Raw genomic sequence first — 11,215 nt, forward strand, 5'->3', positions numbered from 1 at the left:
GAGGGTGGGACGCACACTGTGAACGGTGGGGAGTGTCGAGGGACAGGGGGACCTTGGTGTACGAGGGTGGGACACACACCGTGAACGGTGGGGAGTGTCGAGGGACGGGGGGACCTCGGGGTACCGGGGTAGGACACACACACCGTGAACGGTGGGAAGTGTCGAGGGACGGGGGAACTCAGCGTACGAGGGTAGGACACGCACCGTGAACGGTGGAGAGTGTCGATGGACAGGGGGACCTCGGTGTACGAGGGTGGGACACACGGGCCGTGAACGGTGGGGAGTGTCGAGGGACAAGGGGACATGTGAGAAGGGAGAGTGGGTGCACGAATACCTGGTGGCATCTTGGTCAGGGAACAAGCAGAGGGTGGGGATGGCGAACGAAAGGGGGTCTCGGCCCAAAATGTCGACTGTCCCCGTCCCCAGGGATGCTGCCTGGCCTGCTGAGTTCTTCCAGCGTTCTGTGTGTGTGTGTGTTGCTTTGCATTCCCAGCGTCTGCAGACTTTATCTCTGGCCGGCCGATGTGAAGCAAGGTTTAGAGAGTGCGGGGGAAATCTACACGGGTGCGGAAGACCCGAGATCGAGCTTGAGGGGTGATTTGATGGCGGGAGGGATGCAAATTTGGGACGGCAGCGCTCACAAAACGCTGGAGGAACTCAGCAGGCCAGGCAGCAGCGATGGGGGAGAAAAAGAGTACAGTGGAGGTTTCGGGCCGATTCCCTTCGGCGGGACTGGCCTGATTGGGCAAAGTGATACAGGTCTGGAGAAGGGGGGATCTGATTGGTGAAAGAGGTCAAGGGCTGGTGAAAGAGGCAATCTGATTGGTGAAAGAGGTCACGGGCTGGAGAAGGGGGGATCTGATTGGTGAAAGAGATACCGGGCTGGAGAAAGGGGAATCTGATTGGTGAATCGGAGACAGGGTTGGAGAAGGGGGAATCTGATTGGTGAAACAGACACAGGGCTGGAGAAGGAGGGGATCTGATTGGTGAAAGAGATAAAGGGCTGGAGAAAGGGGAATCTGATTGGTGAATGGGAGACAGGGCTGGAGAAGGGGGAATCATTGGTGAAAGAGATACAGGGCTGGAGAAGGGGGAATCTGATTGGTGAACGAGATAAAGGGCTGGAGAAGGAGGGGATCTGATTGGCGAATGAGGTACAGGTCTGGAGAAGGGGCGATCTGATTGGTGAACGAGGTACGGGTCTGGAGAAGCGATCTGATTGGTGAATGAGATACAGGGCTGGAGAAGGAGGGGATCTGATGGGTGAACGAGGTACGGGTCTGGAGAAGGGGGGATCTGATTGGTGAATGAGATACAGGGCTGGAGAAAAGGGAGATCTGATTGGTGAAAAAGATAAAGGTCTGGAGAAGGGGGGTGATCTGATTGGTGAAAGAGATACAGGGCTGGAGAAGGAGGGGATCTGATTGGTGAAAGAGATACAGGGCTGGAGAAGGAGGGGATCTGATTGGCGAATGAGGTACAGGTCTGGAGAAGGGGCGATCTGATTGGTGAACGAGGTACGGGTCTGGAGAAGCGATCTGATTGGTGAATGAGATACAGGGCTGGAGAAGGAGGGGATCTGATGGGTGAACGAGGTACGGGTCTGGAGAAGGGGGGATCTGATTGGTGAATGAGATACAGGGCTGGAGAAAAGGGAGATCTGATTGGTGAAAGAGATAAAGGTCTGGAGAAGGGGGGTGATCTGATTGGTGAAAGAGATAAAGGTCTGGAGAAGGAAGGATCTGATTGGTGAAAGAGATACAGGGCTGGAGAAGGAGGGGATCTGATTGGTGAAAGAGGTACAGGGCTGGAGAAGGAGGGGATCTGATTGGCGAAAGAGATACAGGGCTGGAGAAGGAGGGGATCTGATTGGTGAAAGAGATACAGGGCTGGAGAAGGGGGGATCTGATTGGTGAAAGAGATACAGGGCTGGAGAAAGGGGGGATTTGATTGGAGAGGACAGAGGGCCATGGAAGAACGGGAAGGGGTGAGGAACACCAGAAGGAGACGATGGGCAGCCAAGGAGATGAGGTGAGAGAGGGAAACAGGAGATGGGGAAGGGCGAGGGAGGGGCATTAGCGGAAGTTTGAGCAATGGACATTCATGCCATCAGTTTGGAGACTACCCAGACAGAATATAAGGTGTTGTTCCTCCATCCTGAGTGTGGCTTCATCTTTACAGTAGAGGAGGCCGTGGATAGACATATCAGAATGGGAATGGGAAGTGGAATTATAATGGGTGGCCTCTGGGAGATCCCACTCGTAGGTGAAACAGTCTCCCAGCCTACGTCATGCCTCGCCGACATACAGGAGAGGCCACGCCGGGAGCAGCAGACACAGTAAATAACTCCAACAGGCTCACAGGTGAAGTGTCGGAGGGGGACCCGGGAGGCAGCGAGGGAGGAGGTGCAGGGGCAGGGGTAGCACTTGTCCCGCTCGCACGGGTAAGCGCCAGGAGGGACGAGTCGACAAGGGAGTGGCGTGGAGTGAGATGAAGTTTTGGAGTACTAAAACTTGACGCGGAGGCCGGTGGGGTGGTAGGCGAGGACGTGAGGAACCCTATCCCTGGTAGGATGGGGTAACAGCAGGTGTGCGTGACATGGAGGAGATGCGGTCGAAGGCAGCGTTGATGGTCGAGCAAGGAAAGCCCCTTTCCTTGAAGAAAAGGGACACCTCGTTCGTCCTCGAATGAAAAGCCTCATCGTGAGAACAGATGTGGCGGAGATGGAGGAATTGAGGGAAGGGGTTGGCAGTTTTACCAGTAGCAGGGTGGGTAAAGGTACACAACAGGAATTCTGCAGATGCTGGATATTCAAGCAACACACATAAAAGTCGCTGGTGAACGCAGCAGGCCAGGCAGCATCTCCAGGAAGAGGTGCAGTCAACGTTTCAGGCCAAGACCCTTCAGTTAGCCCTGACGATATGAAAGTCCTGCCATCCCAGGAATCAATCTGGTGAACCTTCTTTGTACTCCCTCTATGGCAAGGATGTCTTTCCTCAGATTAGGGGACCAAAACTGCACACAATACTCCAGGTGTGGTCTCACCAAGGCCTTGTACAACTGCAGTAGTACCTCCCTGCTCCTGTACTCGAATCCTCTCGCTATAAATGCCAGCATACCATTCGCCTTTTTCACCGCCTGCTGTACCTGCATGCCCACTTTCAATGACTGGTGTATAATGACACCCAGGTCTCGTTGCACCTCCCCTTTTCCTAATCGGCCACCATTCAGATAAGTATTTGTTTTCCTGCTTTTGCCACCAAAGTGGATAACCTCACATTTATCCACATTAAATTGCATCTGCCATGAATTTGCCCACTCACCCAACCTATCCAAGTCACCCTGCATCCTCTCAGCATCCTCCTCACAGCTAACACTGCCACCCAGCTTCGTGTCATCCGCAAACTTGGAGATGCTGCATTTAATTCCCTCATCTAAGTCATTAATATATATTGTAAACAACTGGGGTCCCAGCACTGAGCCTTGCGGTACCCCACTAGTCACTGCCTGCCATTCTGAAAAGGTCCCGTTTATTCCCACTCTTTGCTTCCTGTCTGCCAACCAATTCTCTATCCACATCAATACCTTACCCCCAATACCGTGTGCTTTAAGTTTGCACACTAATCTCCTGTGTGGGACCTTGTCAAAAGCCTTCTGAAAATCCAAATATACCACATCCACTCGTTCTCTCCTATCCACTCTACTAGTTACATCCTCAAAAAATTCTATGAGATTCGTCAGACATGATTTTCCTTTCACAAATCCATGCTGACTTTGTCCGATGATTTCACCGCTTTCCAAATGTGCTGTTATCACAGCCTTGATAACTGACTCCAGCAGTTTCCCCACCACCGACGTTAGGCAAACCGGTCTATAATTCCCTGGTTTCTCTCTCCCTCCTTTTTTAAAAAGCGGAGTTACATTAGCCACCCTCCAATCCTCAGGAACTAGTCCAGAATCTGAAGAGTTTTGAAAAATTATCACTAATGCATCCACTATTTCTTGGGCTACTTCCTTAAGCACTCTGGGATGCAGACCATCTGGCCCTGGGGATTTATCTGCCTTTAATCCCTTCAATTTAGCTAACACTACTTCCCTACTAACATATATTTCCCTCAGTTCCTCCATCGCCCTAGACCCTCTGTCCCCTACTATTTCTGGAAGATTATTTGTGTCCTGCTTTGTGAAGACAGAACCAAAATAGCTATTCAACTGGTCTGCCATGTCCTTGTTCCCCATAATCAATTCACCTGTTTCTTACTGTAAGGGACCTACATTTGTCTTAACCAATCCTTTTCTTTTCACGTATCTATAAAAGCTTTTACAGACAGTTTTTATGTTCCCTGCCAGTTTTCTCTCATAATCTTTTTTCCCTTTCCTAATTAAACCTTTTGTCCTCCTCTGCTGGACTCCGAATTTCTCCCAATCCTCAGGTGAACCGTTTTTTCTGGGTAATTTGTATGTTTCTTCTTTGGAATTGATACTATCCCTAATTTCCCTTGTCAGCCACGGGTGCACTACCTTCCCTGGTTTAATCTTTTGCCAAAGTGGGATGAACAATTGCTGTAGTTCATCCATGCAATCTTTAAATGCTTGCCATTGCATATCCACCGTCAACCCTTTAAGTGTCATTTGCCAGTCTATCTTAGCTAATTCACGTCTCATACCTTCAAAGTTACCCCTCTTTAAGTTGAGAACCTTTGTTTCTGAATTAACTATGTCACTCTCCATCTTAATGAAGAATTCCACCATATTATGGTCACTCTTACCCAAGGGGCCTCTCACGACAAGATTGCTAATTAACCCTTCCTCATTGCTCAAAACCCAGTCCAGAATAGCCTGCTCTCTAGTTGGTTCAAAAAACCATCCCGCATACATTCCAAGAAATCCTCTTCCTCAGCACCTTTACCAATTTGGTTCACCCAATCTACATGTAGATTGAAGTCACCCATTATAACTGCTGTTCCTTTATTGCACACCTTTCTAATTTCCTGTTTAATTCCATCCCCAACCTCACTACTACTGTTTGGTGGCCTGTACACAACTCCCACCAGCGTTTTCTGCCCCTTAGTGTTACGCAGCTCTACCCATATCGATTCCACATCTTCCCGGTTTATGTCCTTCCTTTCTATTGCGTTAATCTCCTCTCTAACCAGCAATGTTACCCCACCTCCTTTTCTTTCATGTCTATCCTTCCTGAATATTGAATATCCCTGAACGTTGAGCTCTCATCCCTGGTCACCCTGGAGCCATGTCTCTGTGATCCCAACTATATTATAATCATTAATAACAATCTGCACCTTCAATTCATCCAGCTTGTTACGAATGCTCTTTGCATTGACACACAAAGCCTTCAGGCGCTCTTTTACAACTCTCTTAGCCCTTATACAATTATGTTGAAAAGTGGCCCTTTTTGATTTTTGCCCTGGATTTGTCGGCCCGCCACTTTTACTTTTCACCTTACTACTTTTTGCTTCTACCCTCATTTTACACCCCGCTGTCTCTCTGCACTTGTTCCCATCTCCCTGTTGTGAACTAACCTCTTCTCGCCTAGCCTCTTTAATTTGATTCCCACCCCCCAACCATTCTAGTTTAAAGTCACCTCAGTAGCCCCCGCTAATCTCCCTGCCAGGATATTGGTCCCCCTAGGATTCGAGTGCAACCCGTCCTTTTTGTACAGGTCACGCCTGCGCCAAAAGAGGTCCCAATGATCCAAAACCTTGAATCCCTGCACCCTGCTCCAATTCCTCAGCCACGCATTTATCCTCCACCTCATCGCATTCCTACTCTCACTGTCGCATGGCACAGGCAGTAATCCCGAGATTACTACCTTTGCGGTCCTTTTTCTCAACTCCCTTCCTAGCTCCCTATATTCTCCTTTCAGGACCTCATCCCTTTTCCTACCTATGTCATTGGTACCTATATGCACCACGACCTCTGGCTCCTCACCCTCCCACTTCAGGATATCTTGGATACGCTGCACCTCCTCCACAGCCAGGATGTCCTTCCTTAACCCTGGAGACCAAAACTGCACACAATGCTCCAGGTGTGGTCTCACCAGGGCCCTGTACAAATGCAAAAGGATTTCCTTGCTCTTGTACTCAATTCCCTTTGTGATAAAGGCCAACATTACCTATAATGTTTACCTGTATGGTTTCAATTCCGAAAATTTTTTGGATTGAATCAATTTATTTTAGCAAGTCCTATTGTATTGTAATGGTGGCCGATTAGGAAAAGGGGAGGTGCAACGAGACCTGGGTGTCATTATACACCAGTCATTGAAAGTGGGCATGCAGGTACAGCAGGCGGTGAAAAAGGCGAATGGTATGCTGGCATTTATAGCGAGAGGATTCGAGTACAGGAGCAGGGAGGTACTACTGCAGTTGTACAAGGCCTTGGTGAGATCACACCTGGACTATTGTGCGCAGATTTGTTCCCCTAATCTGAGGAAAGACATCCTTGCCATAGAGGGAGTACAAAGAAGGTTCACCAGATTGATTCCTGGGATGGCAGGACTTTCATATGATGAAAGACTAGATCGGCTAGGCTTATACTCATTGGAATTTAGAAGATTGAGGGGGGATCTTATTGAAACGTATAAAATCCTAAAGGGATTGGACAGGCGAGATGCAGGAAGATTGTTCCCGATGTTGGGGAAGTCCAGAACGAGGGGTCACAGTTTGAGGATAAGGGGGAAGCCTTTTAGGACCGAGATGAGGAAAAACTTCTTCACACAGAGAGTGGTGAATCTGTGGAATTCTCTGCCACAGGAAACAGTTGAGGCCAGTTCATTGGCTATATTTAAGAGGGAGTTAGATATGGCCCTTGTGGCTAAAGGGATCAGGGGGTATGGAGGGAAGGCAGGTACAGGGTTCTGAGTTGGGTGATCAGCCATGATCATACTGAATGGCGGTGCAGGCTCGAAGGGCAGAATGGCCTACTCCTGCACCTATTTTCTACGTTTCTATGCTTACCACGACCTCTGGCTCCTCACCGTCACGATCAGAACGCGATCTTGGACGCGATCAGAAATATCCCGGACCCTGGCACCAGGGAGGCAAACTACAATTCACTTCTCCGCACTGCCCCCACAGAATCGCCTGTCTGACCCCCTTACTATCGAGTCCCCCATTACTACTGACCTCCTCTTCCTTTCCCTACCCTTCTGAGCCACAGGGCCGGACTCTGTGCCAGAGGCACGGCCGCTGTCGCTTCCCCCGGGTAAGCTGTCCCCCCCAACAGTACTCAAACAGGATTACCTATTGTCAAGGGGCACAGCCACCGGGGTACTCCCTATTACCTGACTCTTCCTCACCCCGTCCTAGCCGTGACCCACTTGTCTGCCTCCCGTGGCCCCGGTGTGACCACCTGCCTGTAACTCCTCTCTATCAACTCCTCACTCTCCCTGACTAGACAAAGGTCATCGAGCTGCAGCTCCAGTTCCCTAACGCGGTCCCTTAGGAGCTGCATCTCGATACATATGGTTTCATTTGAGGTTCAAAGAGGGCTAAGTTGTTGATACGCGGGTTTGTGGTTAAATTATCCGACTTCTGTGCGTGTATCCCGAGATGAGAAATTCAGTTCCACGTCAACCTGTCACTTTGAAAAGCACCACACCTTCATCAGTCTGTTTCAGCTGCTCCTGTTTCCATGGGAATCTATCGTTCTGAATAATTTGTTTGTTTAGGTGAATTTCCTTGGCAGATGTAATAGTCCGCGGTTCCAGCTTCAGTTTAACCCCCTCATTCCTTGTTGCCTCGTTGTTTTCTTATCATGCTGTTTTTAAATCATATTGTCAGACAGCAGAGCAGCACAGTCCCCTCTCCCTGTCCCCCCTCGCGCCTTCTGCCCCAAAGCCCCGTGCAACACAATCGCTTACAGACACACGAGGAAGAATAACCTCTATCCGAATTGGTTCGTCCTCTCTCTCATCAATAATATAACCCAAACAAGCAGAGAGAGAGGGAGAGAACTCCTTACCATAGAACCATAGAAACTACAGCACAGAAACAGGCCCTTTGGCCCTTCTTGGCTGTGCCGAACCATTTTCTGCCTAGTCCCACTGACTTGCACACGGACCATATCCCTCCATACACCTCCCATCCATGTATCTGTCCAATTTATTCTTAAATGTTAAAAAAGAACCCGCATTTACCACCTCGTCTGGCAGCTCATTCCATACTCCCACCATTCTCTGTGTGAAGAAGCCCCCCCTAATGTTCCCTTTAAACTTTGCCCCCCTCACCCTTAACCCATGTCCTCTGGTTTTTTTCTCCCCCTGCCTCAGTGGAAAAAGCCTGCTTGCATTCACTCTATCTATACCCATCATAATTTTATATAACTCTAGCAAATCTCCCCTCATTCTTCTACGCTCCAGGGAATAAAGTCCCAATCTATTCAACCTTTCTCTGTAACTGAGTTTCTCAAGTTCCGGCAACATCCTTGTAAACCTTCTCTGCACTCTTTCAACCTTATTTATATCCTTCCTGTAATTTGGCGACCAAAACTGAAGACAATACTCCAGATTCGGCCTCACCAATGCCTTATACAACCTCATCATAACATTCCAGCTCTTATACTCAATACTTTGATTAATAAAGGCCAATGTACCAAAAGCTCTCTTTACGACCCTATCTACCTGTGACGCCACTTTTAGGGAATTTTGTATCTGTATTGCCAGATCCCTCTGTTCCACTGCACTCCTCAGTGCCTTACCATTAACCCTGTATGTTCTACCTTGGTTTAGTTATACGAGGAAATTAGTTTCCACTCTTAGATGAAACTAGAACCAAGGAAGATATCCTCATGTTTCGAGGAAGTAGATGTAGGACTGATATGAGGAGGAACTGCCTTTCCCAGAGAGTGGTGAATCTGTGGAATTCTGTGCCGGATGAAGCAGTGGAGGCTCCCTCAGTAAACATATTTAAGAAAAGGATGAATAGATTTTTGCATCGAAAGAGAACTAAGGGTTATGTAGAACAGGCAGTGAGGTGGAGATGTGTCCATGGACAGATTGGCAACGACTTTATTTGAATATCTGAGCAGGCTCTACGGGTCTGATGACCGACTCGTGCTCCTATTTCCTATGTCCTCATGTTCCTCTGGCAGACACGTGTCAACACCCTCTGAGAGAAGTTCCAGAAGATGTTGCTCTCAAGCATTTCAACTTTCCCCTTTCACCAGGACATCTAATCCTACTGTCAATCTGAGCGGTAAAACGCGACGGCATTTACACTTTCTGCACCATCTATAATTCTGAACACGATTGTCAAACCAGCCCTCATTCCGGTGCCCTCAGCGAGTATAACGCAAGTCCTCGTGACATCCTTGTAAAGCTTCTTTGCATTCCTCTTGTCTTGTCGATATCCCACTTGCAGATTGGTAACTAGAACAGAGAGATGTACAGCAGAAAATGGCAAATACTGAGGGAACATTTGCATGGAGTTCTGCACAGGTATGTTTCGTTGAGGCAGATAAATGATGGTAGAGGTTAGGAATAACGTATGTGGAACATCTAGTTAGAAAAGAAAAGCTTAGGAAAGGTTCAAGAATTGGGTACTGTTTGAGCTCTATAAAATGATAAATTGGCTGGGAAAACGCCCAAGGATGTAATTAGGAGAGCCAGAAGGGGCCATGAGAAGGCATTGGTGAGCAGGATTAAGGAAAACCCCAAGGCACTCTACAAGTATGTGAAGAGCAAGAGGATGAATAAGACCAGGGTAAGAATAGAACCAGTCAGCTGCGATAGTGAAAACGTGTTCATAGAGTCGAGGTGGTAGCGGAGTTACTTAATGAATACTTCACTTCAGTACTCACCAGGGAAAAGGCCTTGGCGATTGTAGGGATGACTTACAGTGGGTTGAAACGATAGAGCAAAAAACCTTGAGGAAGAGGATGTGCTGGAGGTTTTGAAAAGCATTACGTTAGATAAGTCACCGGGACCGGATTAAGTGGAACCAAGGCATCGGTGGGAAACAAGGGGAAGATTACGGAGCCTCTTGCGATGATCTTTGCGTCACCAATAGGGACGGGGGAAGTACTGGAGGATAGGAAAGTTGCAGAGGTTGTTACCGTGTTCCGGAATGGGCCTAGAGTCAACCCTGGAAAGTAGAGACCAGTGAGTCTGACTTCAGTGATGGGCAAGTTGTTGGAGAAGATTCTGAGAGGCAGGATTTATGAACATAAGGAGAGACATAATCGGATTAGCGACAGTCGGAATAGCTTCATCAAGAGCAGGTGACTTGGATAGGTGAGGTGAGTGGGCAAATTCATGGCAGTTGCAATTTAACGTGGATAAATGTGAGGTTTTCCACTTTGGTGGCAAAAACAGGAAAACAGATTATTATCTGACTGGTGGCCGATTAGGAAAAGGGGAGGTGCAACGAGACCTGGGTGTCATTATACACCAGTCATTGAAAGTGGGCATACAGGTACAGCAGGCGGTGAAAAAGGCGAATGGTATGCTGGCATTCATAGCGAGAGGATTCGAGTACAGGAGCAGGGAGGTACTACTGCAGTTGTACAAGGCCTTGGTGAGATCACACCTGGACTATTGTGCGCAGATTTGTTCCCCTAATCTGAGGAAAGACATCCTTGCCATAGAGGGAGTACAAAGAAGGTTCACCAGATTGATTCCTGGGATGGCAGAACTTTCATATGATGAAAGACTGGATAGACTAGGCTGATACTCGTTGGAATTTAGAAGATTGAGGGGGGATCTTATTGAAACGTATAAAATTCTAAAGGGATTGGACAGGCTGGATGCAGGAAGATTGTTCCCGATGTTGGGGAAGTCCAGAACGAGGGGTCACAGTTTGAGGATAGAGGGGAAGCCTTTTAGGACCGAGAGGAGGAAAAACTTCTTCACACACAGACTGGTGAATCTGTGGAATTCTCTGCCACAGGAAACAGTTGTGGCCAGTTCATTGGTTATATTTAAGAGGGAGTTAGATACGGCCCTTGTGGCTAAAGGGATCAGGGGGTATGGAGGGAAGGCAGGTACAGGGTTCTGAGGTGGATGATCAGCCATGATCGTACTGAATGGCAGTGCAGGCTCGAAGGGCCGAATAGCCTACTCCTGCACCTATTTTCTATGTTTCTATGTCTCTAGGTCGTACCTTAGGAACCTGACCGAGTTCTTTGAGGAAGTAACAAATCAAACTGATGAAGGTAGAGCAGTGGATGCAGTGTATATGGATTTCAGTAAAGCATTTGA

The 11,215-nt window shown here is 48.3% G+C and overlaps 1 pseudogene; it reads right to left on the reverse strand.

Annotated features, from left to right (window-relative positions):
* Positions 1 to 657: 657 nt before the first annotated feature.
* LOC140207880 (uncharacterized) lies at positions 658 to 10,259 on the reverse strand (annotated as a pseudogene).
* Between the last annotated feature and the right edge of the window lie 956 nt (positions 10,260 to 11,215).

This window comes from Mobula birostris, chromosome 13 (assembly GCF_030028105.1).
Source record: "Mobula birostris isolate sMobBir1 chromosome 13, sMobBir1.hap1, whole genome shotgun sequence".
NCBI classification, from domain to species: Eukaryota; Metazoa; Chordata; class Chondrichthyes; order Myliobatiformes; family Myliobatidae; genus Mobula; species Mobula birostris.